Genomic DNA, 24,515 nt, shown 5'->3' on the forward strand with positions numbered 1-24,515 from the left:
CATAGTAATTATATTAATAAAAATTAAATCTACTCTGCTGTTTTGTTTATCTTATTTAAAAATTCCTATTGAACATGTTTTTTTTTTCTTTTCCTGTCTTCCACTCTAAGAAATTTCTCTGGCTTTTTCATTCATTTCTTCTGCTTCACTACTTTTTGTTTGTTGCAGGGGAATTTGCCAGCTGAACTGTATAACATAGCATTTCCATTTTAATTTTATCATAGTTTTCAAAGAAGAGGAGTGTTTGATTAACTGTATCTTTGTCACAGAGATAACAAAAGTGTTTTGTTTTATAGGAATCTTGGTTAAAAAAATCTGCTTTTATCTCTACAACAAAATATGTTTCTTTACTAGATTTTTCTTAAGGAGGAGTAAAGAATGGGCAAGCAAGTTGTATGTTTCTTATTTTTTTAAAAAATCTTTTGCCTTGAAATGTCCTGAATTCCCCCTTATTCTTTTTCCTTTCATAGTGCTTCTTCTGAAGGTGCTTCTCCCTCCTGGTTTTCTCTCCCCTCCTCCACCGACCACCAGACATAATCTCTGCATCTAACATGTCCATATAACTCTTATTCCTATAATTTCTATTTTTACATATTAAGTGGTCTTTTATTTCTGATGCTAGTTTAGGATAAAGTTTGGACTGTTTGCTAGCTGCTTTCTCTCTTCTCTGCAGTTCCTTTCCCTTGATTTTCCCTGTACTCCCCAAAGGCTCACACCTGTGACTTTGCTGACTTCTTTGCTCAATTTTTTCAACTCACGGGTAATTTGAAATTTGGATTATCATGTAGATATTATGAAGGTGTGGATTTTCTGTTATCATCCATGTTCTTGTTTGTATTATTGTATTTTAATGACAAGTTAAAATTATTGGAATCAATAGCCGTCATTGTGTGAGCTGCTGAGAACTGCCAATTTGCTAGACTTTTTAGCTGTGAGGGAAGAAAACTGGCAGTTATACTTGAAAGCCAGGAAGGTAGAGGTAGATTTATTTTCTTTGTTTCATTTTTCCTCACAAACATTGTATTCTTTCGGAGATCAAGTTCTTACAGCTAAGGAGAAAGATTATTCTCAGGTCGACAGTGAATTGGCTGTACTTCTGGTTCCAGGTAGAGGATTTGTAGTACAAAATGGGAAAGATAAAATCACAATGAAATAGAAATACCTTAATTGATATTAAGCTATGAAAATAGTTTCAAAAAGATGTACAGTTGATCCTTCAACAGCACAGAATTGAACCGTGTAGGTCAACTTTTACATAGATTAAAAAATAAACACCTATACTGTCTTTGTTCCAGGGTTGGGAGTCTGCAGATGTGGGGGCCAACCGCATTGACCTATGCTTTTTTAGGTAGGGACTTGAACACCCACACTTTTTTTGTACCCATGACAGTTCGGGAATCAATTCTCTGTAGATAATGAGGAAACAGTCAGTTTTGGGGAAGTCAGAAGTTACACATGGTGCTCCAAACCACTGCATTGTCCAAGGATCAACTGTATGTGCATACATGCATATGTATGTATACGAGAAGATACTAAAAATCCAGAATGAATTTATATAAAGTGGTGCATTTATTCTTACATGTTTAAACCTCAATCACCTTCAAAGTACTCTCCATTTTGATGTAATATGCATATGGAGATGTTTTTTCCACTGCTCAAAACAGTTTTTGAACTCAATACTTTTGATGTCTTTTGGTGTTTCTGCCATTTTTTGTTTCACCTCTTCCACATCAGCAAAACGTTTCTCTTTGAGGACATTTTTCATCCAGGGAAACAAACAAACAAAAAGTCATACTGGGCAAGATCCGGTGAATAGGGAGGGTGGAGCAGAGGGGACATGCCATTTTTGGTCAAAAAACTGCTGAACACTCAGTGTGGATGGGTGAGCTTGTAAATCTCCCATAATAAAATGGGCAACCACGTTGAAAGAGCCTTCCAAAAAAATTCACTGAAGCCAAATGCAGCTTCTCACAACACCAGCTGGTACACTGATACAGATGGGTTCCTAGAATGCTCACCTAGCGGGTATAGTACTCTCACTTGTACTACAAGGGTCCCTCCCTCCAGAAGATAATCTCATTTTCTTTGGCTGCTTCTCACATTTATGTATATATATATGTATATATAAAATATATGAGTATAGATCTCTATTTCCTCACTAAAACTAATTGATTGTTCTGAATATTTTCAGAAGAGCATAATTCGTTTCTTAGGTTATTATATTAGCTTTTAGAACAATTGCAAGAATCCTACTAATGTTTCAAGTCTTCTCCATTGTCCTCACTCACTATATAAATCAGGTCCCAGGCAAGATACATACGGTGCACTGAAACTAGGTACTGTGGGGAGTATTTATTCACAGGAGAGATTAAGAAGATCTACTAAGAATAATGTGTTTCTCTAGGGATTAATGATAACCAAAAGCCTTCACAACGTGTAGACAAGTAAGATAGCTTTAAGGGGTGGATTGCCTCACATAAACTATGACCGTTAGAGGGAAAGAGCAAAAAAACCACCCCCCCCACAAAAAAAAACCCAAACAAAAATAAAACAAACAAATTTGAACTACCAGAAAGAGAAACAAGAAAATAACAACTTCAATTTGAGTCTTCTCCCTCTCCTCCATACCCCCATCTTCTGTGGGTTCCTCTGATTAGTCAAAAGAAATGAGAAGCTGGAGGGCAAAGCAGCCCATTGATGTAGTTCAAACAATCTACATCCTGATAGGAATAGATCTGGGGACAAAAGGAGGAGATCCAGTACATCAGCACGAGTTTGTGCTATTATGGAAATGCTATTGTGAATGCTGTAGTACCACACGAGGTAAAAGTTCTAGCATGTCCTTAAAGTAAACTTTGGAATAAAGCATGCATTATACTTTTCATGTTGCTCCAGTGAATATAGCCAGCATATTTATTTTATGTCTTCATTCTTTTCTGTTTTACACAACCTCTAACCAATATTCTTTTAAATTTATGACATAAGACAGTATACTCATTTGCAAGCTAATATGCTTAGAATTTGCAAATGAAACTCTTCACAATAACAGTGTACCAAAACCAGTTCAGAATTTCACATTTTACTTTGGAGACATTAACTTCAAGGGCATGACTATGTTTTGAATTTTGTTTTGCTAGTAATTCAGTACAAAAAATCTCTCAAGTTCTCTCAACAATGGATAAAATAACCAAATATACAGTAAAATATACTTTTTAATTTATTGTTACACAGAAAATAAAGATAAAAGCAAAGCATTTTATGGCATGTGGTATGTATATTCTTTGTGTTGTGTATCATATGATTTCCAGTTACTGAGAGTAATCTGCACTCCACCAATGATGAAAAGTAGGGTACAGAAAAATTACACTTAGGATTTAAAAGTGAATGAAAAAAGAATTATAATTTCCTAATGTATTATCAGTCCTAACAGTCAGTCCATTTACTGTATATTATAGTTATAATTATTTCCTATTTTACTACTTTAAAAATATGTTTTATTTTAGTTTCTTTAATAGTTGCATATGTAAATTTTATTTGGGTCCTACAAGTGGGGACAATTTGTGCTCTGGTAAGCACTCCAAGTTGTTAGATAAATATTTGATTAGCAAAAATAACTCTACCAACTCTAACAAAAAATGCTAATCTAGCATTTCAGAAATAAAGAGAGGTGATGCTCTCTATGAATGTAGAATATAGAGGATATCTAACAATGCCTACCTAAAGAAGAAAAGACAGACAAGAGTCTCATAAAAAATAATGTTGTCCTGTCTTAAATCACTACTTTACTGATAAAACAAAAAAATTCCCTCCATTACTGTGTCTTTGTCGATAATGGAGGTTGATCAGAGACTAATTTTTATGTGAGGTTAGCTGCTACTCTTCTCAGATGCTACTCTACACCACATTCCATTCAGCAAAGCACTTCCTGCCTCTTACATACCCTATGTATTTTTTTATCTGAAGGATAAATATAAACATCATGGATTATAATCAAGAAGCAGAAGTGTAGGCTATTATTTATCTAGTGAGCCAATTTCAATAGCATCATGTCATGAATAATTGTTACATTACATGAAACAATTGATAAAAGAATTATCCAAGGATAAAAATACTCAGATGTCACTTCATTTTTGTACTTCAAATACACAAATGTTCAAAGGCATTTTTTATTAACAGCATCATATATTCTGTTTATTTATGTGTGTATGGATAAAGTACACTAGTCGTAAGAATTTATGAACACTTTAATTTTCTTTGAAAATTTTAAGATGCAAAAAAAGGCAATTTACCTTTTTACCTTTTGTATCTCATTGCAGATTTTTATATGTTCATTAGCTTTATAGAGAAGTATCTTGGCATAAAAGTTTTTTCTAACATTTTAATGTAATTTGGCTACATAACCCAAGAGTAGAAAATACATTTTACTTACATAAAGAAAATTTTAAGACAATATAATTTTGATACACACACAGATATTCAGTTAATTCATTTTCATTAGTAAGAGGAAAATAAAGTAGATTTAGTTTTTAGCCAAAAGCCAAAACCAACTATAGTGACATTGTTACAGAAACCTGCCAATGGTGTTCTGGAATAGCTGTGGGGTTTGATTGCCCACTGCCAAGAAGCATGACACCCCAAAACACATGGTCCTGTCTCCCTTTGCCAACCCAGGCCAGTGTCAGAATATGTCAGTCAGAGGGACTTTCTTTCAAAAAAGCAGAAGGCCACTGATAAGCATTCCCCATCACATTTCAGCATTCCCAACATCTCCCGCTAAGCTGTGCTTGGTTAGGCAGGTCTCCCCAATTCCCAGCTCCATCAGCTCTGCCACTGTGTTTTCCAGGTAGGATTCCCAGTGGGTCTCCTCTTTCTTGCTCCAGCTCTTAATCCAAAAATGCGTGTCATCTCCTTACTCCAAACCATGTGGCACCTCCTTAGACACCAGACCTCATGGATGAATCCCCCTATTTCATGGCTCCTTCCTCACAGCTGCCACTTACTACTGACTTCACGGTCAGTGGGGCGGCCCTTCTACACCCCTTCAAACCCATAGCCACTTTTCTTTTGTTAATATGCATTCAGAGTATATATTTTAATTCTCTTTCAACTCAATTCAACAACAGTGTTTTTATTTCAGACAGTTAACATTTATTTATAATTATCCTTATATAGGATCTTTTTATAATGCACTCTATTTCTTCCTGTATCTACAAGTTTCCATCTGACGTCATTCATGTTCTGCTTGAGAATAACCCTTTAATACCAAATTTAGTGATCGTATACTAATGATAAATTATGTTTTTGTTATTCTAAAGTTTCTTTCAGCTTCATATTTAGATAACATTTTTTGTGTATATACAGTTCTGAGTTGGAAATTTGTTGGACATAGAATTCTAAATTGAAAATTGTATTATTGGGGTAACATTAGTTGATAAAATTATATAGGTTTCAAGTGTATAATTCTACAACACAAAGTCTGTATATTGTGTTGTGTGTTCACCATCTAAAGTCAAATCTCTTTCTGTCACCATTTATCCCTCCTTTATCTTCTACTACCCCAGTCTCCCTTTCCCTCTTGTAATCACCATACTGTTTAATTATTTTTTTTTCAGCACATTGAGTACATCATTCTTTTGTCCTCTGCCTTCTATTGCTTCTGTCGAGAATTCTATTTTCAGTCTTGTTGTTCTTTTGACTTAGGTTTTTATTTTCCTCTGACTACTTTTATGATATTTCCTTAGTTTTAGGTTTTCACTTGTTTTACTATACAGTGCCTAAGTATGGTTTTCTTCGTGATTTTTAGAAATGGAATATGTAGGTGGATGCTGCCTCTCAATTTTGTCATTTTCCCTGCCTTATCTTTTCAAGCATGACTTCTGCTTCGTTCTCTTTCTTTTCTCCTGGGATGTGTTACACATTCTTTTAAGACTTCTCATGATATCTTATGTTTCTGTTATAGCATTTGCTTTATTTTTCATCCTACTGTCTCTCTGTATTTATTTTGAATATTATTTTTTCCTTAACTACCTTTAATTCTAACTTTCTTTTAAGCTCCATTTAATCCTTTATGCTCTATTATTCTTAATATAAATTACTATATTTTTGTTATCAAATTTTCATTTGTTTCTTTTTTCTTACTTTGCAGTACTCTAATGATTTTTTGTTTTGATTTTCAATGAATATTTAAGAAGGAAGATAACATGCTTTCCTAACATGTTTTTTATATTACTGAAGCTAAAGTAAACATCGTGTTTGTTGGGTGGAAACAACCTACTTTATGTGCATACACTGAGTACAAGAAAAATAAATACTGTTATTATAATTTCAGACTTCGGAATTTGAATAGGTGCTAGTCTTCTCTCCTTTCTTCATGTAGGAAAAGAAAATTCCTTTAAAAATCATTTGAAGTGTGGAAAAGAATTCTATAGTTATTTTTTTAGAATCACTCTGTAGAATCTTCATGATTCATATGATACAAGGGAAGCTTCAATTCAACCTATTAGAGAAGACATTCCAGCTCACATGATCTCATCAACCAGGAGAATGTTGGTGGCAATCACAATGCATGAATGAAAAAGCTTTTTCTTTACACAATAGTTACCCTGTATGCCTGCTTCTGCTGCTACCCTTGGCTCACCTGTGTTCAAGTCCATACCCAAAAGTCGACTTGATTCCAAATGTTCTGCTTGAACTTTAGTGTCTCCTGAAGATCAAAACTGGAATTCTGAGCAAGAACCTTGGGAATAATGAGTAATGCATCAGCAAATACTTGAACTCCAAGTTGGCCCCTACCTTGTACACTGGGCTGGGCTTATTCTTAGCCAGGGCTTGTGCCATTGCCACTTCCACTGCAGCAATGCCTGGAACTACACAACGACCATCAACAGCAATTTTAACGGCCCCCAAGCTGTCTCTTACTACATCTTTGATTTGAGTGAGTGCATGCTTATTTGGTACTTTGACCGATAATGTTTTAGCACAAGGATTGTTACGTTTTTCCAATAAAGATGAACTTGTCTTCTCTCAATGTATACACATAGACAAGTCCTGCATATCCCAAACAATCAGGATTGAGGTCATCAGAAGAATTTGAGCTACCCTACCAAACAACTGTCAGCTTCTCCATATTTCTCCCTTTTGTTCTGTACAGAGCTATTATACCCTCTTTTGTGAGAACATCTAAGGAAAATGGGCCAATTCCCTTTTGATTAATAACAACAAATCCTTTATCAGAGTCACTACGGACTTTCTTTTTCAGTTCTATTATTTTTTAAAACTCTGTCTTCAATGATTTTTCTTTCAGCCTTTACTAGTTTCTCTCATTCTCTCAACTCCTGAGCTCTGGGGGAAAAAAGCTAGAACTTGCCCTGACCAGGTGGGCGGATTGGTTGCAGGGTCATGTCGTGCAACAAAAAAGGTGGCAGGTTTGATCCCCGGTTGGGGCACACATGGAGGGAACTGATTGATGCTCCTCTCTCTAGCTTTTCCTTCCTTTCTCTGTAAAAACAACAATAAACTACCTTCACGTGAGGATTTTGAAAATGCCACAATTCACTGCTTTGAATGTAGGCATCTGCTACTTTGTTTTTCATATCGGGTTGCTGTGTCCCATGGTCCAGAACAATTATCTCTGATTTAGATCGTGTTGGTTTCAGATTTATATTTTATCTCCATGATCTCAACCATGAATAAGTCAATAGGTTCATCTTGTTTTTTAATGGCCAGATGGAGTCAACTACAGCCCCTGTTAACACCTCAGCAAACTCAGCATGAACTTCAGTACATAGAAATGTTCTGGACACATATATGAGTGTTTCTCTGTCCATCCCTTTGCTCACTTTGACTTGTTCCAAAAACTGAAGTGCCTTTTACTTTGCAGCTTCAGATCTTTCTGTTATTATTCTGAGATGAAGACCTTCAGAAATGTAGAGATCCACCTGTTTCAGCAGTTCTCCAATGGTTGGGACCTTGGAGGTGGTACTATCCTCAGTTATGTCTGCTCCTGCTACTTTGGCTACTAAGGAGGCTGTTAGGTGTAGAATTTGCATTTCATGAAGCAGCACATGGCCATTGGTAGTAAGCTTGATGTTTCCACACCAGAAACAAGCATCTTCATGGTGCCCAGAGGCTCCAGGTTGGCCCTGTGCATGTCCTGCAGCCCCCGGCCATACTGATGTTGAATAACACTGCCTGGTCTCAGGCCACCTTGGCCTTGGGGTTCCGGATCTTCTTGGCCAACATAGATGAGCCAGCAGAAGAGAAGGAAGAGACTCAGCAGCTTGTAGAATGCCCAAAGCCAGGTCAGCATGGCCTGGAGGTGCTATCTGGTTCTTCTGGAAAAGTTGGGCACCTGAAATTTTTAATGAAACCTTTTAATTTCTTGAATATATACAATATAGACATTTTATAGTCTATGGCTGAAATTTTCATTGTCTGTATCTATGTGGTTTCTTTATATTTTCTCATTTGTTTCATGATTAATAGTCACATAATTTAATTTATTTTGATTGGAAATTTTAAATAAAAAATTTAAGGCTTTTGAGATTCACTATTATCTCCGTCTGAGAATGGCTGAGATCAGCCCCTAGAAATATCAGATCACCTTAATCCAATAAAAGACTGATGTAAATTGAAACTGGATTTTTACGTTTGGGAGGAAAGTTTGTTTCTCATTTAACCTTACTGCTAGGATTTAGCATGTTAGTTTCCCAGGCAAAGTTTAAGGAATGAATAAGGCATTGTTCAATTCTTCCCATCTACTTAATGCCATGTGTTCTGTTCAAAATTATTTTCAGTTTATTAGCCTGCTATGCATAGGCTAATGACTGCTTGGGAAAAGCAATACTAAATCTTGGGTACACATGTGTGCATCTTGACTCTCAAGAGCTTTGCATCACAATTTCTTACTGCCTTGGAAGATGTCTATTATCTTCACATATATACACATATACCACATATATCTACACACACAGATAAATATATGATATACAGATATTCCATTTGCTTTTAAGGAATCACTGTTGTAAACCACCAACCCTCTACTACAAATTTATAGAACGTGAACTCATTATACTTTGACACATACCAAATATAACATTTCAATATGTAATTTTTTCATAAATGACTAGTGTCAATTAAGTTCTTGAGCCTCCGTACTAGAGCATAATTTTGCTTACTTCCATTTCTTCCTCCTTTTTCCCCTGACACTGCCCATCAAGGATATTTGATTAAGATTTTTAAATTATATATATTACATAATTTTGTAGATTGATCATAAACATGGTGGGTTTTGGTTACTTAGATCAACAGAAGACAGCTCCCTTTGCAGGATTTACCTTATTCAGAAGTGTTTTCTTGCTTCTGTTGGCACTGAGCCTTCCTTCTATAACCCAATTCTATCTACTGCTCTTGATCGTCCAGGGCTTCTTCATGATTTCTGGTTCACTGAGGATACCACTTCCTGTTTTGCAGACAAACCATGGAATAAATATAAATAAATATAATCCCCTGTTCCCCTGGATGTGAAGGACGGCTGAAACTTATACTCATCATGAACCAGAACATTCACAGTGTTTAAGTTAAGGCAAGATTTTTTTTGTTTGTTTATGTTTTTGTTTCCATCAATATTTATTCAGAGCCTGGAGAAGAAGCATTCCATTGTAATCTTTGCTTTACATATAAAATGTATTTTTGACCAAAGAGCAGGCTCATTTTAAACATGGAATTATTTTCACCCATTGAATGGAAGAATTTGTTATTGTGTAATTGTGAAATATAAGTAGATTTTTAAAAATTAAGTAGCAGTGTTTATCTGGAATACTTTGTTTTTCATTTGTTGTAATAACACACTCTAATTTTTTCACTCACTTAGACTATGTGTCGCCATATAAATATTATTTAGATGTAAGGTTTGATAAATGCTTTAAGGACTGGCTCTCACAATCTGTTAAAATCTTAACGAAGCAATCCTGAGATTTACAAATACCTACTAGCAAATATATAGATTTATTGATAGTACAATGTGTTACTTTTGCACACTTAGAACAAAAAATAATATCTTACAAGTTTTCTATAAAATTTTGATCATTTCAGTTATGATATTATCTTCTAAACACAACTTGAATTAGTTAAGGTTTTAAAAACAACATGATGAAAATCTCAAGGAAAATAAAAAGTAAAACTCCCACAATGAGAATTCCAGCTTTTTCTGGGAGAATACAGTATACATGTGATGAACACAAACTATAAAAACAATTTTTTAATCAATTTGAGTGTTGCTATAGGAAAGAAAGATGGCTACATACACTCACATACAGAGTAATGCCTTGGCTCTTGTTGATTATTGCAAACATGTTGTCATTTAGCAGAAGACATGTTTTTAATGAAAAAATTTATTTATTTGCAGGTAAATAGGTAAATAACTGTTCATCATAACATTTTGCCTGCATTCCGGAATCTGTAGATTTTGGCCTTTGAGATTGCTTTTTGTATAGGTGAGTACAAGAACAAATTTTTTGAAAACACCTTATCATTTACATATCATTCATTATTTTATATATTTATATAATGCATTTCCATGAGTAATTTCTAACTCTGCTTTTGCAATAATTATTTTCAAGAAATTTGGTATTTTGACACTGTATTTGCAAAGATTGGCAGTTAAGAGCAGTATGTTTCAAGTTACTCAACTTTAGTAGTCAATCATGTACATATGAGATGTCAGTTTTATTATTTTTACCTCTTATAATTACATAATTTATTAGAAGATACATCAATATACCTTTTTAACTACAACACACCAAACAGTCTATAAAGAAACATCTAATACAGTAGTAATTCTTCGTCTATTTTTTAAAATTAAAGAAATAATTTACTACATAAAATCAATATTGTTGAATTGCTATTAAATCATCTAGGCTATAAAAATGGAAACAGTTTATATTAAATGTAGGATATTGATATACACTTATATTAGTGCTGTATATGATATATTATTATTATAAAATATTTCCAAATATATTTTCTGAAAGAATAAGCGTAATGACTTCGGTAGTCCACTCTGGAGCGTGAGAGAGGCTCAGATCACAGGTCTTTGACGTACACTCACACGCGGATGGACTTGACAGTACCGCTGCTGACGACGTGATAGTCTGGCCTTAAAGAATTAATTGGAAGTCACACCACATTAAAGATGTGTCAACTGCTTTAATAGGTATTGTGAGGGAGAAAAGCATCTACTAGCCCTCCAGCCCTAATGACTGTGTGGGTGGGTTAATAAGACGTAAACCCAGCAGCCAATTCAAAGAGGCAACATTATTTTTCCTTATCTCATTCAATTTTCTAACTAAGAAGTCTAAATATAGATTACTTTTCCAAATGTACTTTCGAATTCTGCTAAAAATGAATTTTCTAGTTTTCAGTAGTTACTAATTTCACTAATGGCATATGTTTTTCATCTTTTTTGTCTTGCTTCATAATTTCATGTTTAATGCTATTTTTTAAACAAGTGATTATTTCAATGACTACTCTATGTAAATGTAAGCTACCAGAAGCTAAGAAATGTCAGATTGCTATGTCTACTTTTAGACTAGAGAATTTAGGGAGAAATTATATATATGAGGTTATATATATGATTTCAGAAAATAAAAGCATGTTATCTGAACCTTAAATTGGGGACAATATTCACTCAACACCTTCAGTACTTCCTATAATTATCTGTTTATTAATAGATGTTTCTAGGCTGCTGGCTTTTTTACATAACATTCAGGACAACCTGTGACTCATCACTGTAAAATCCAGATGTCTATGTGCTTTTTCGGACATGTAAGAATATCATTGAGCTTATTGAACTCCTGACCAAAATGTTCATTTTTTTTTTACCATGAAGGCTATTTATATCGTAAATCCATTAAACTCTAGCAATAATTTCAACAGGTACAGCACTCCAGCTGTAGCTCACTTTATTCAGCTGTGTTTCTCAGTGATTTGAACTTACTTTTAAAATTTCTTTTAACTCTCCAAAATCTTTTATGCAATAGAACTGAAACACTTGATGGTATCCTAATGCACAAACTCAAGTGTGCTAAGGACAAGATGCATAGAGACCTTGCTCTCTCCAGTGGCTGTGGACGCTGCTGCAAGTGGACCTGCTTCTCCTGTGTCCAGGCTGCAGTGACAAGTTCAAGCTCATTGTGAGGCCAGAGCTGCAGGGGCTTGAGTGATCCTTCTTCTTGAACAATTGTGCCAGCACAAGGAGAGGCTCAGCATCACTCCAGTAATTTCTACCCTCACGCCCACACAGTGCCTGAGAAAGCTGGAACAGGCAAACCTTGGAGAGCCTTGGTAGGTCAGGTAGCTTTAACATTTCTAAATCATTATTTGAATGAATGTGGCTACTGTACTTTGCTGATTATTCTTCACACATGCTATCTATCATGAGATTTGGACTCAACTTTTGTTACCAAGTACATTGTAATATTAACAAAAACATGGAGACTGACTTTAGAATTCTTTCTTGGTTTAGCAGGCTTTCAAATTTAAATCATATAATTTGTTTTTAATTCATAGTGTACATATAGATAAATTGGAAATGCAATCAGTTGTACCAGCTATACCTGTGCATTTGTGGTAATTGTAAGAAATATGGGAGCATCCACATGATAGGATGGATCGAAGGAAGAGAGACACACAGAAAACTTTTTTGGTTTACATCACGGTGCTTTTTTATATTTTAGTGGCATTTTGAGACTAGTGGGAAAAAGATTTTGAATACAATGGTGCCTATATAAATGCACAACACAGAGAATTCTGCTTGATTAGCAGAGCATGCCGGTTTCAAACCATGGAACCATGGATGCACCTATTATTTTGCCTGGCAGATTCATGTGTATTTCTATGAATTTTTTAAACTTTCACACCTTTGGAATGTAGTAAAAGCATAATCAGAAATTGTATTTTTATGAAGTGGCTAGTTTAGACTCTAGGCAGCAGCATAAACAGGCACAATTCTTTGATTACACAGGATCTATAAAAACATTATAAAAAATACAATCAGTTGGCAAACAGGATAAACTAGAGTAGATAAAGACTTCTAAAAAAAATTCTGTGTATATGTATGTGTGTGAACTAGAAGGAAGTCGATATGTGGAATTTTTGAATCCGTAGTACAACGATGTATTTACAATCGCCACATGCCTTACTTACAATGTCATAGCCTCAGTGGTTTGGATTGGAGACGAGAGAAGAAAGATAATACCTAGCCCACGAGCTGGTATCCTCAGGGCAGCCCTTGTCAAAGTAATTACCATCATTTTCTGAAAATTATACCCAAGTCTTTAGGATATATGAGACGTTTCTATTTAATACAACTTACTATGATCTTGGCGTTTTCTTTAACTTTTTAATTGGGGAGGATTCATCTTTATGATAAATATAAGAAGAATATTTTGGTGAAGGCAGTCAACTTTCCGAGGCATTAACTTTTTCATGAAACAAGCAAACGTTTGAATTCTCCTCATGCCATGTGTCTGCTTCCTATTTTTATGGCAGTTTTTAAAAATAGTTTTTTTTAACTGCTCTTTTTCTTCTTTTATATCCTGGAGGGAAGGAGAAAACAAGCTTGTACTTTTCTTTCAGTTTGGAAAGAGAAAAGTATTCCCCCTAACAAATATATTGACAGTCAAGAGGTCCAGAGAAGATCAGTAAGCCAGAGCTGTGAAAGACATAAATAAGACATTCTTTGGCCCAAGGGACGTAAGCAGATATATGCAGTGCACGCTCCATGCTCAGTTTTAGTTTCCTGGGGGTGACGTTTCTTAAAGTGACTGACAGGACTTTTTTCATTTGCTCTTTTATTATCAGTTAGTGGTGTACATGTGGCTTCCTCCACTGTATTAGGTCTGATTGTGAAAACTGCAGTAAAGATATGATTATCTAGGGAAATTATTAACAAGAAAAGGGAAATTATAAGAATTGTTGATGAATTGTCTCTGTGTTTTGTAAAAGAATATGTTCTCACAAAATAACAACCAATAAAAATGTGGGTACATGGTGACCAGTATTTACCTGCAGTTTATTTAATAAAAACTAATAAATAATCAAAAACCCAGAAGGGACAAAGGAATTCAGAGCCAACTTAAAAGAGGCTCTGTTATTGCTAACTGCTTATTAGCACTCGTATTTTGTTAATATGGTTATTATAATATTTTCTGAAATATTTGGGAGTGAGGCATTATTAGTGGGAAATGATGGCAGAAAAACTTCTATGACTCACTTTTAAAATAGTCTGGTATACAGAAAAAAATGTTCTTAATGAGATTATATACTGAGCAATAAAAAAAGTGTTGACTCTTGGGAAGAAATGTACATTTCATCAGGAAATGAATATTTATTCACAATAATAACCAAAAAAAGATTTATTGACTTCAAAAGCAACTAACATTATTTGTAGAATTTTCATTTATGATTTTATATCTATATCTATATAGTTACTGGGTAAAATATCAATGATTAGCAAAATTCTGAATGAATTCTTAGATTTTATCTTACAGAAAAATTAAGCAAAAAATGACCATTTGTTTTTAAACCAAGCTATAGTAGAAGTCTGACAAAAGAAAATTAAGGTCAGATTTACGGTCATTTCCCCACTAACATCTTATCATAGTTTTTGCAGATGATACCTGCATGTGAATGCATGTATATCTTCATAAACATTTAAAAATATATTAAATCTGTATATTTATGACATTTAAATGCCATCAGAAATATAATGCAATATGAAGGTCCCTCCTAAAAGAACAATCAGAAGACTGATAACTATTGAGAAAACTATAAAAATAAGGGAAAATAAAAAATCATATTTTATAAAACAAAAGAAAAAGTACTTTTTCTAATAAAACCTGCAATATAGAAAAATGAAACTTCAGGGAAAAACTCAAATCAGTGCCATAAAAAGGAGGTGTAAGAGTCATATACTATAAGAATTTTGAGTACTTTATGTTTTTAGACCTATTATATTTAGATTTATATGTTTTCCATTATTTTGAGTTTTTATTCAGTTTTATCTATTTATATTACAATGGCATACCTTGTCATTAAATAGGTTTACAAAGTATCTTAATAGATGAATACAATTTCATTCAAAAGAAACTATAGTTTACTGATATTTAATATATTTCCCAATGTTTCAATGATTTTGTCCAGTCCACTTTGTGTGCTCCTTATATATCATCAAAGACTGTGTTGTTTGTATGTAGTGATGGAATTCAGTAGCTACAAGTTTTTATAGATAGATTTAGAGCTTTCTTTGAAAAGAAAAGAGAGGAAGAGGAAAACACAAGGAGAAATAGACAAGAAATGTGGAGCTATCACTAGAGTAGCACAATTTCATGCAGCAGTGGTTGATGTAGTGGCAGAACAGACTTTAAAGAGAAAGCTGATTTGCATACCTACTTCATTCTATTTGCTTTGTGCATATCATCTCACTGAATCTTCTCAAGAATCTAATGATACAGGCACACCAGTTACCAACTATTTCTGGCTGAAGAAGCTAAAACTCAGAGTCTTTGGAACCAAGGTTATCTGAGTCCAAAGCTCTCACTTTAAGTTATTCTAGCAGGTTACCCAACTAAGCCTGTATTCGAGGAGAGGCAGAAACAAGTGGGAGAGTTAGTGGTTCCTGCCCAAGTTTCCATTTGAGACAGCTGGTTTATACTGACCTCATAAATCCTGGGATGGAAGTAATTTTGAGAGGTCATCTAATCCATTCACCCTGCCTTTAACGTTCCTGACAGATGAGGAGCAACCTTAATTCTCTACCTCTTCAGAAGAAAGTGCAGCTTCCTTCTGTCCCTTATTCCTGGATTTAACAACCCCTAGTGCAGGAAATCTCATCTTTTTTTTTTCCTCTATAACATAAATCCTACTCAGTGCTGTTTAAGCTTGTTGCCTTTTGCTCTGCTTTTTTGAGAACACATAGTGATGTCTAAATAACAGAATTTCCTATACTTAAAATGAATACTGAAAATGTCTTTTTTTCTAACTATAACTCATGTTTTTAACTTATATTAAAAATACTTATTTTTCAACCTTAGTTGTCTTTTATTTTTCTTCTTAGGGTTAAGAGTTAATTTCCTCTTTTTCTTCTATTAATGGGCTCACTTCAGAAAGTTCTAGAAAGGGTTTGACTTTGGTTTTGCTGGCTTTTCTAGGAGACTTAGGTTTAAATCCATTTAAAAAAATTTCACAGCTGCCCTGTGGTATTCACTGACAATGTCAAAACACTGTGAACATCTTCTTTTTTTGTGATTCTCATTTGATCACTTGCTTTGTTTTGTAGATTTTCGAAGACTTAATCAAATGTGAGTACAGATAGAGCCACTGGTTGTGGGTAAGGAAGTTCTCCAATTCCCACACCGTTCTAGCTGGTTACTTAGAAGATAACGATGTCTTTTGAAAGGCTGCTTACCATTCCGTTTTTTATCTGCAGCTCTCTTTGTAGTCCCATTTGATTCATATTGTGCAGCTAATAGAGCTTCATCTCTATTCAGTGTTTCCATCTTGAGTTTAAATGGGATTAATGCAGTGAAAAGTTCTTTTTAAATAATTAGGTTAATAATCTGGAAATTATGGCTCTCCACATAAGGCACCCCAAAGCTCTTTATTTCATTTTTAGGACTACATTTTGTCTTGTCTTCAGATTTTCATATACTTAATATAATATTCTTATGATTAATAATTCTAAATATGATTTATCTTCTTTGTGCTTTACTTTGAAAACAGTGGAGACTATCTTCTCAATTGATTGAACAGCCGTGGATCTTTCTAGAGGTCACATTGCAAGTTAGCATTTGTCATCAATCATGCCTTCAATTAAAAATCAGGTTATAGTTGAATAAACTTTCTCCTCTGTTAATTTTTTGAACATTTTTACCCTTGTCTCTTTCTTCTCAAAGTATGTTAATAATGAGGTTTAATATATATTTATGTATTTTACATTTCCTGGTACTACTTAGTGTTAACATTTTACAAAAAACAAAGATAAGCGTTAAAATTTGAATGTTTCCCCTGTAGCAGGTGGTGAATTTGAATATATGAACAGTGTCGTTGTAGTATGCAAAATATCCTGAGCATTTACGAACAAGTTTGCTTCTTAATTCTGTATTTGAAAATAAGCTATAACTATCTTTACCTTTCTACTATTTCTTATTTTAAAAAACCCCTGCCATTTACCCATTTAAAAATACAAATAAATGTAATACTATGTAGACATGTAAAAAGCAATGGAATTTAAAAAAATATTTATGATAATAAGAAGTAGCCTATAGAAACTCGACTGAGGGTGTACTTTTCTTCTATGAAATATGAGAAAGTGTATTATAAATCCATGCCATAAAAGAAACCTACTTGATCTGTCATACCCACTTGAGAGTTTACCATCGACTTTTAGGAAACTGGCATATTCAGCAGGTAATCTTTAAGCACCTCGGGGATATTGCAGATTTGGTTCCAGACTGCAACAATCAAAGGACTGTTGCAATAAAGCAACTTACATGAATATTTTTGATTTCCCAGTGAATATAAAATTTATGTTTATACTATACATGGTCTATTACATATGTAATAGCCTTATGTCTAAAAAAATAAACTTACCTTAATTCATATTTTAATTCTAAAAGACATGTCGACAATCATCTGAGCCTTCAGTGAGTCAATCTTTTTGCTGGCGAGGGTCTGGTCTCAAAGTGGATGGCTGCAGACTGACAGAAGTGGCAGCTGCTAAAAGCCGAGGTGGCTGCAGTCATTTCTTGCAATGAGGCAGCAATGAAGTTTGCCCCCTGGATTGACTGCTCCTTTCATAAACAATTTCTCTGTAGCGTGCCACACTGATAGCATTTTACTCACAGAACTTCTTTCAAAATGGAAGTCAATCCTTTCAAAGCCTGCTGCTTTAAAAAAATATATTTATTTATTTTTAGAGAGAGGGGAAGGGAAGGATAAAGAGAGGGAGAGAAACATCAATGTGTGGTTGCCTCTCAAATGCCTCCTACCAAGGGCCTGGCCCGCAACCCAGACATGTGCCCTGACTGGGAATCGAACCACAACTCTCTGGGTTGCAGGCCCACACTCGATCCACTGACCTACACCAGCCAGGGCGTGCTGCTTTTTTATCAACTAAGATTATGTAATATTCTGAATTCTTTGTTATAATTTCAACTATCTTCACAGAGATTTTTCCATGAGTAGATTCCATCTCAAGAAACTATTTTATTTGCTCATCCATTAGAAGTAATAGCTCATTTATTAAAGTTTATCACAAGATTGGAGCATTTGAGTCACCATCTTCAGGCTCCACTCATAATCCTAATTCTCTTGCAATTTTCACCACTTCTGCAGTTCAGTTACTTCCTCCACTGAGGTCTTGAACCCCTCAAAGTCATCCATGAGTGTTGGAGTCAATTTCTTCCAAACTCCTGCTGATGGTGATATTTTGAACTCCTCCCATGAATCATAAATGTTCTCAGTAACATAGAATGGTGAATCCTTCCCAGAAGATTTTCAATTTACTTTGCCCAGATCCATCAGAGGAATTACTATCTATGACAGCTATAGCCTTATGAAATGTATTTTTTACATAAGACTTTAAATTCAAAATTATTTCTTGATCTGTGGGCTGCAGAATGGATGTTGTGTTACCAGGCATGAAAACCACGTTAATCTTGTACATCTTTATCAATTCTTTTGGATGACCAGGTGCATTGTCAACAAGCAGTAATATGTTGAAAGAAGTCCTTTTTTTCTGAGCATTAGTTTTCACTCGTGGGCTTAAAATATTCAATAAACCATGCTGTGAACAGATGTGGCATCAGCCAGGCTTTGTTGTTCCATTTAAGAACATGGGAAGAGTAGACTTAGCTTAATTCTTAAGGGCCCTAGAATTTTTGACATGCTGAATGAACACTGGCTTCAAATGATAGTCATCAGCAGCATTAGACCCTAACAAGAAAGTCGGACTATTCCTTGAAGTTTTGAAGCCAAGCATTGACTTCTCTTCTCTGCCTATGAAAGTCCTAGATCATCATCTTCCGATATAAGGCTGCTTTGTCTGCATTGAAAATTTGTTGTTTAGTGTAGCCACCTTTATTAATTGTCTTAGCTAGGTCTTCTGGATAACTTGTTGCCGCTTCTGCATCAGCACTTAGTGCTCTGCCTTGCAATTTTATGTAATGGAGATGTTTTCTTTCCTTAAACCTCACGGAGCAACTACTGATGGGTACAAGCTTTTCTTCTGTAGCTTCTTAACCTCTCTCTCAGCCTTCAGAGAATTAGAGAGTTAGAATCTTACTCTGAATTAGGTTTTGGCTAAAGGGAATGTTGTGGCTGGTTTGATTTTTAATCTACGCCACCAAAACTTTCTCCATATTAGCAATAAGACTGTTTTACATTCTTGTCATTTGTGTGTTCAGTGGAGTAGCACATTGAATATTCTATCTTGCCTTCCAAGATGCTTTCCTCATTAAGCTTTATCATTTTTAGCTTTTTATTTGAGGTGAGAGATGTGCAACTCTTCCTTTTACTTGAACACTTAGAGACCATTGTGGGGTTAAGTGGCTAATTTCATATTTTTGTGTCTGAAGAAATAGGGAGGCCTGAGCAGAGAGGCAGAGACAGGAGACCATTCATTCTGTGGAACAATCAGAACACACACATTTATTAAGTTTGCTGACTTAAATGGTACACTTCATTGCCCCCCCAGTAGCATTACACCAGTAGCATTAAAGATCACTGATCACAGATCAACATAATACATATATTAATAATGAAGACATTGGAAATATTGCAAGAATTACCAAAATGTGACATGGGGACACCAAGGGAACAAACGTTTTAAAAAATGGCTCCAATAGACTTGCTGGATGCAGGGTTGCCACAAACCTTCATTTTGTGAAAAACACAGTGTCTGTGAAGTACGATAAAGTGAACCACAATCAAACTAAGTATGCTTTATATGTTTAGACTAGATTAACTCTACAAATTTTAGCTCTTTAAAGTGTGATTTTGAAAGTGCACATTTTGTTAAATATTGGAGAAGCAGTAATAACTTGAAATATACATCAGAAGGTTTAAACCATTTAAAAACACTGTTTAAGATGTGCATAGGCTAAAATGTTAAATATTTTATAAAGTTAAAATAAATCCATTTTAATGACTCAACTTGTTATTCTTCAACTGCATGAAATTACATTTTTTTGAATTACATAAGTCCAGTTCATTGTCCTAATCTCTTTGGGGTTCTAAAGCGAAATAGCACAGACTGAGTAATTTATAAACAACAGAAATTTATTTCTTACAGTTCTGGAGACTAGAAATTGAAGTTCTGGGTTCCAGAGTGACTAGGTTCTGGTGAAAGCACCCTTTGGGGGTGCAGAATGCTGACTTTATTTATGCTGACATCGTAGAAAGGGTGAGGGAGCTCTCTTTTGTAAAGGCATTAATGTTTCTTTTAAGATTTTGTTTATTTATTTTTAGGGAGAGGGGAAGGGAGGGAGAAAGAGAAGGAGAGAAACATCAATGTGCGAGAGATACATCAATTGGTTGCCGCTTACATGGCCCCAACTGGGCACCTGGCTCGCAAGCCAGGCATGTGCCCTGACTGGGAATCAAACCTGCGACCATTTGGTTCGCAGGCTAACACTCAATCCACTGAGCTACACCAGCCAGGGCGTATAAAGGCATTAATCTTATTTTTAGGGCTCTACCCTCAAGACCTAGTCACCTCCCATAAGACCCACCTCCTAATACCATTTTCTTGGAAGGTGTTCAACATACGAATTTTGGGAGTAATATGAACATTCAGACCACAGCATTCATTTATAAAATTGCAATTATGTGTTCAAAAACAAGGCTGCAATCAAACAAAACATATTTTATGGAAAATTTTATATTTCCAAAGAAAGTTAAGAGCAACAGCTCTATCAATAACATGTTAATTTTTAAAAATATATATAGAATACTTTATATCTTTTTTTAAACTTCTGCTGCAGCTTTAGATCAACAACAATAATTTTATTTTATTTTATTTTTTCAGTTCAGTGATAGTTCACCCATTTTATAAATCCTACCATAAAATAATTTAAAGAATGAAAAAGTGCTTAAGTATTATAAAATACTCTTTACATTCTAATAATAAATCTGTACAGGACAGTTTAACAGCTTAGGATTTACATTGTGGATATGATTTAAATTTCTACTGTGACTAGAGTTTATTCCGATGACATATTTGAATTAGATTAGCCAATTCAGAATAGTCAATCATGTTGCTATTTCCTTAAAAACATTTAAAATAGCAACATTGTTTTGAATTGACACAATAAGCCCAGAATATTTTTATTTTGTTTGATGGAACTCAGGCTCTATGGTTTTTATATGAGGATTGTAAGAATTTTCTTTACTTGTACCACACGACCTGTATATACAAAAAGGACTTCCTATTTCCAGATATTTTAATTATTCTTAACAGGTTCAATTTCTCATACAATTTTTATATCTAATTACCATTGTCTTTCTCTATAAATTATTAAAGTAACTTTCTCTTTTTAAGATTTATTGAATAAATTTCTCTATGTTTCAATTACCTTTAGGTCAAATTTATTAATATTGGCTAATGGCAGTGAGAGATAAATTGGAAGTTGAATGGCATTGAGTCACCTCAGTATTCAAAGGGTAGATGATGAAACAGTGAATTATAGATCTGGTGACACCTACATTAAAACCCATGTAAAAGGAAATAGTTAGACTGCAAGGAGTCAGTACTGATGGATGAGTGCATCTGTAAAACAAAATAAATGGGAGATCAACAAGATCCATTTCCAAATTAAAGCTTTCATTTTACCCATATGAGACTTAGCTGTCGCCGTATCAGGTAATGGTGCACATAAGTAGAAAAATGTGATTATGACATTTCTCAATGAATCAACACAAATGTTACCCTCACTGCATATCACCTTGCACAATTCAGTGACTAGCATAGGGAGAACTGATTCTAATATATATTTTATACATGAAAGATAGAAAATATAGTGAAAAACTTACACCAGAAAAGACAAAGTAGTGAATTTTTCTCAACAATTGAAATAAATATTGCTATTCTTACTTTATTTCGGAAAAAAATTAAAGGTAAGAAGCAAGTGAAAGAGAGAAGTAATTGACTAACTCTAACCTATAATACAGGACATTAACATCACGAGGACAGAATAGAAGGTTCTCTGTGCATTGTGCCTTATTTTCTGTTCCTAAATGAGAGTAACTGACATTGTAGAGTTTAACTTTACTTTTCAACCAACAACATAGGTTCTGAAACACTTATGTAGATCCAAACCATTTTGATTTGGGACTAAAAGGTATAGGTGAACTTTTAAGCTAGATGTTGCTAATTTTAGTTATGCTTAGAATGAACCTGGATGACATATTTCAGAAGTATCTTGATCTCAGAACTGAAGTAAATTCCAGTTTTCTTGAAATTTAGACTTTCACAACCCTATATTAATCATTTGTACTATAACTTGATATTTATACTGAACACAGATTTCTGTTTCCATGAATATAGAAAAAATATAAAACAAGCAAGAAGCTTTGAGTGGATTGTAAATCAATACTTTGGCAAAAATATAACCTGTTAACTATTCTTTATTCCTACCCAAACCCCAGACTAATAGTACTTCAATATTTCAAACATTAAGTAAATCTTCTAGAACAAAACCATACTTTTGAAACCCACATATGTTTAGTTATGATTTGTTATTCCCACATAAATGCAGAACATAAACTACTTCCCACTGCCATGGCTTCACCACAAGCATGCTTTCTCTAGTCTGTGGACATAAACTATGAAACAGGCTTTCCTCACAAAAGAGGAAACCAACTAAACACAGTCGCTGTGGCTTGGAACTGTCACCTTTCCTATCCCACAACCACACACAAGGAGGCAAGTTTTTCTCCCAAAGGATGCCTCAAATCAATGCTTTTTTTCCTGTTATTTTATTCTTTTTACCTTAAAGAATAAGGTAAAATTTCCTTGTAATGAGTGAGCATTTAAACATTTTTCCTATTATTGAGATATTCTTAGATTATATTAAAAAGTGAATACATTTTGCAAATGCTTGGAGATCCCAAACTGTTAAACTTTATTTAAAATAAGTCCTGTCTCGTATAATTTCTTTGATTTAGTAGGACTTATTAATAACTACTGACAGAATAGTTTGTCTGTATTAACAACTTATTTAACCTTCTAGCTCTAATTTAATTGAAACTCCTCAATCACTATAGCACTAGTAAAAATAATATTTGTCTTTTCTAACATCATTCTGTTCTGGTTCTGTTACACAGTAAACATTTAACTAGAATCCATCCCCACTGAATCTCCTTGTCTCTGATGGTATTGATTCTCTGCCAGACTGTGCTAAGTGTGGTGACCAGGCCTTCCTTCTAAACCCTCAGTGACCTGGCATGAAGTCTGGGATGGCTCAGGAGACTATGATGAACAAGTCATTTTATTCCTGTGTATCCAGTCTATGGAAAATATTACAACCTCCCCTTAAGAAATCTAACTTTTAGACAAACACCAACTTGTCCACATAATATTGTTTGTATATAAATCAAACAGTTTAATCAGACATATTTAATACATGAAAAAGAATTGAGATGCTCTGATTAAGCAAAGAAGTGGGGATGTATAGGCAGCACCCATGTAATTTTTACATAATCTATTACACAGAGCAGATTGAGTTAGTCAGATGTATTCTATCTATGCACTTTCCATTAATATTCTGCACTTGAGACACAGAAATACTAATAAAGACACATTTAATTTCTTCCAACTATGTGTAGGATACACTAGGAGAACTTTTTCTCTTGCTAAGTTTAGGGGTTTCACTTGGTGGATGGATTTTTTTTCCACCATTGTGATGGGAATTTCCACTTCAGTGTATTATTTGGGAGAGATCAACATAATTTATTCTAAAGAATATCTTTAATTTTGAAACTTTGTACATAAAAAAGAACAAAGGACAAAAGCCCACATGGAATAAAATCTTGCAATCATTCTTAGAAATACTGTAATGTAAAAATCAATGAAACTGATAACCATTTTTATACATTTCAAATGGTTACATGAATTTTTGTCACATTCTAATATGATTTATATGAAATGTATTATTTTTCTTTGTGTGCTTCTGCATGTCAACGTAATTGTAAGCATTAAGGGAGTCTTGGTGATACTTTACCTATGTTACTTTATTTCCGTGGCCATGCTTTGTTCTCGAACCTCTTCTCTGCAGGAGACAAGGAGGTTAACACAAGCACCAAGTTGGACATCACATCAGAGACTGATTGCTGTCTTTTCTCTGAAGCATTAAGGCACTGTTTGCTTGATTGGCAAAGTAGGCCTGTGTCACCGTGTCCATGCTTGCTGTTCAGTTTTTCTTCCGTTTCATGTGATTAAGTTCCACTATGAGGATTTT

General features: G+C 34.4%; 1 pseudogene; it reads right to left on the minus strand.

Moving 5' to 3' along the window:
- Positions 1–6,491: 6,491 nt before the first annotated feature.
- Positions 6,492–8,241, minus strand: LOC112307229 (T-complex protein 1 subunit zeta-like; annotated as a pseudogene).
- Positions 8,242–24,515: the final 16,274 nt, after the last annotated feature.

The sequence above is a fragment of the Desmodus rotundus genome, chromosome 1, assembly GCF_022682495.2.
Source record: "Desmodus rotundus isolate HL8 chromosome 1, HLdesRot8A.1, whole genome shotgun sequence".
Classification (NCBI taxonomy): Eukaryota; Metazoa; Chordata; class Mammalia; order Chiroptera; family Phyllostomidae; genus Desmodus; species Desmodus rotundus.